This window comes from Vicia villosa, unplaced genomic scaffold (genome assembly GCF_029867415.1).
Source record: "Vicia villosa cultivar HV-30 ecotype Madison, WI unplaced genomic scaffold, Vvil1.0 ctg.000232F_1_1_3, whole genome shotgun sequence".
Taxonomy (NCBI): domain Eukaryota; kingdom Viridiplantae; phylum Streptophyta; class Magnoliopsida; order Fabales; family Fabaceae; genus Vicia; species Vicia villosa.
This window is the reverse complement of record NW_026705087.1, coordinates 116308-119704: the sequence shown is the minus strand read 5'-3', so window position 1 is coordinate 119704 and position 3397 is coordinate 116308. Positions and strand designations below refer to the sequence as shown.

General features: G+C 38.5%; 1 non-coding gene across 1 annotated transcript; it reads left to right on the top strand.

The window, feature by feature from the left end:
• The first annotated feature begins 411 nt into the window (after positions 1 to 411).
• LOC131625664 (small nucleolar RNA R71) lies at positions 412 to 518 on the top strand. The gene has a single exon (XR_009290918.1). It is a non-coding gene; the product is annotated as a small nucleolar RNA R71 (small nucleolar RNA).
• Positions 519 to 3397: the final 2879 nt, after the last annotated feature.

Genomic DNA, 3397 nt, shown 5'->3' with positions numbered 1-3397 from the left:
GCATAGTTTACTAGTTCGGGAGAAACTCCTGCCAAAAGTTGGCACTCGGGGGCAGCATGTCCAGACATCCCGCATATTTCGCAATTCGGGGAAACAGCAGCCACGGCGGCTACAGGTGCTATAGTGAGGTTTTCAATCTTCTGAGTTAGGGCATCGACTTTGGTGTTAACGCGGCCGAGGCTACTTATCTCGTACATCCCACTCTCCGTTGAAGATTTTTATCCATAAGTTTTCTCTGATTGAGCTCTCTCGCTTCCCCATTGATAATGGTTTTGAGCCATACTTTCGATAAGTGTGTAGGCATCAGCATATTCTTTATCCATCAGTGCGCCACCTGCGTCGGCGTCAATCGTAAGTCTCGTATTGTAGACGAGACCATTGTAGAAGGTATGGATGATTAACCATTGTTCTAAACCATGATGTGGACATAGTCTAAGCATGTCTTTGTATCTCTCCCACGCTTCGAATAAAGACCCGTTGTCTTTTTGTCTAAACCCATTGATCTGGGATCTTAGCATGGCGGTCTTACTAGGTGGAAAATAACGCGCCAGGAAGACTTTCTTAAGTTCATTCCAGGTCGTGACAGAATTGGTGGGTAAAGACTGAAGCCAAGCTCTATCCCTCACTGAAAAAGGAAAAAGGCGCAGTCGGATAGCTTCCGAACTGACATTATTCGCCTTTACAGTGTCTGCGTATTGCAGGAACACTGATAGATGAAGATTAGGTTTTTCCTGTCGCATTTCCAGAAAATTGGTTTTGTTGTACAGCTGACAACAATGATGGTTTTAGCTCGAAATTATTCGCCTCAATAGCAGGAGCAGCAATGCTATTGTGAGGTTCAGCTTGCGAAGGAATAGCATAAGATTTGAGAGGACGCGGCTGTTCTCCCATGGTTGATTCTTCAACTGGTTCAGAAGTAAGAGTAGGAACAAGAGTGCGAGTACGTCGTAATCGACGTGATACAGTGATAGAACGCTCTGGTTCGAGAATTTGCAGCACTAAGTCCTCACTTTGAGAGCGAGTACTTGGCATGCACAAAGGGAATTAGAATAATTGAGTTTGCCTTAGTCTCTACAACGTAACAGTTAATTACGATTGTCGACTAAATTAGTCCCCGACAACAGCGCCAAAAACTTGATCGCGACAATGGGGTATGTCTGTGATTATGACTGCAAGTGCACAGTCTGTCGCGTAGTTTTAAAAGATATCGAACCCACAGGGACTAAGAATCGACCTAATGTAGTTAATCGCTACTACGTAAATCTAAGGCTAATATTTGATTGATTATGATCAAACAGGGAATTAAAAAGAAATATTATTAAATTAAATCTAGGATAATAATATCGGTATGCAATGGTCGAACTTCGGGGATCTAGTAAGCCATCGATGCGGATCGTAATTTAAAATCACTTTTCTGTAGAAATCATTAGTTGAAAAACCCTCCTCTCACACTCTCGTGTTTATTGATTATGATTTCACTATCAAACCTAAGTGAGCGCTCTCGCTGTATCAATTAAAGTTCAAAGTGATTTTTGAAAACCAATGAAAACTAATTACCCTTAAAGCGCTCTCGCTGTATTTAAGGTTAATGCCTAATTTCTAAGGTCCAGTTAAAATCTCAAACTCTCGTTTTTATTGATCCTAACTTCTATTGTTTTTAACTCTCGTTACAAAACAGTTTAATTAAGCGTTTAGAAATATCAGCCAGACAAATAAATTCAATTAATAAACTACATCGAAGAGTTACTCGATTCCCTCGGTTATGTGACCTTACATACCAATAAAAGGTATTTAGCTGGACATTGTTTTAATAAATGGAACAGGATAGATATAACATGTAAATAATGATCCAGGCATAATTCTATAAACTAACATAAACTGACAATAATAATTAAATGCTAATAAGTAAACCTGAATTAAATTGCAGACTGAAAGTGTAATCTTGCTGTACCAAATCTTGAATCCGGGACGAAAAATAAATGCTGAAAATTAATTCTAATGCTAAAACTAAAACTAAACTGAGGGTAACAATGAAAACTAAATCGCAATAGAGTTTCCGGTGTGGAAATCTATTGCCGGAAGCGGGTAGGAAATAAGAACAGAATTGGAAAAAGAAACAAATGAACTACTTGATGGCAGTAGGGTAAAACTTCGTAACCCTCTCAATAATTCTTGAAGGGTATTTATAGAGTTGCAGATTCTTGGGTTTGATCACGTTCCGTAGATGTTGCAGTTTTTTCGGAGGAGAGAATGGCGGAGAAAAATCTGGACGAACGACTTCTGGGCTTGAGTGTGTGACTTACGTCACACACTAATATTGGGTGCCGTACGGCAGGGAGGGGGGTGCGCCGAACGGAAGGTGCCCCAGAACGCCATCCGTCACGTGCTCGACTTAGTCTTGGCGCGTTGGGCCTCCTGCTTCTGGGTCTGCTTCCTCTTCTATTTGCACCTCCTCTTGCAATTGGCATTTTAAGCAATTCTTCTCCATTTTAAGTCCTTTTTCCGACTATTCCTTTTGCGAGATCCGATTAACTAAATTCCTGAAAACAAATAGAAATACCGGCATAATACAAAATAAAATAATAAAATCGAAATAAAATAGAATAATAATGCATGTAAATTAAGCTAAATATACGATACGTTTTCGTGTTATCAGCAGCCCAGAGAATCAATCCTTGATTTACAAAAAAGATTCGTTCACTTGAGTGCTCTTGGAAAGAAAGTCTCTACCGAGGAACAAAATCTAAAGGTGCTTAGATCTTTAACAAGAGAATGGCAATCGAAATTAACGTCGATATCCGAGAAAAAGAATCTATCAAAGATGACTTCTGCAACCTTGTTCGGTAAACTTCAAGAATATGAAACATAACTCGGAAGACTTGAAACGCATGAAATTCAAATAAAAGATTCAAAAGACATTGCCTTAAAGACAAGAGTCAAACATCATGATGACAATCAAGAGGATGAATCCACTAGTGAAGAAGATAATGAGTTTATCAAAAAGTTTGAAAAATTTCTAAGAAAAGAAAGGAAAAAGGGGATCATTAAAGAGGAAGCACCAACAAGGAAGGTTAAATGCTTTGAATGTGGAGAAAGAGGACATGTCAAAAGTGAATGCCCTACACTTGAAAAGAAGAATAAATACTTCAAGAGGAACAAGGATAAAAAACCAAAGAAAGCATATGTAGCATGGGAAGATAATGAAGTAAGTTCATCATCCGATTCCAAAAGCAAAGAATATACAAATCTGGAATTGATGGCTTCACACCACTCAGATGATGAAGACGATGAGGTTAGTAATGAATTTTCTATTTTCGGTAATGATGTACAAGGTGCTATAGATGAATTGTTAAATGAATGCAAAAAATTATATAAAACTATAGCATCTCAAGAAAAA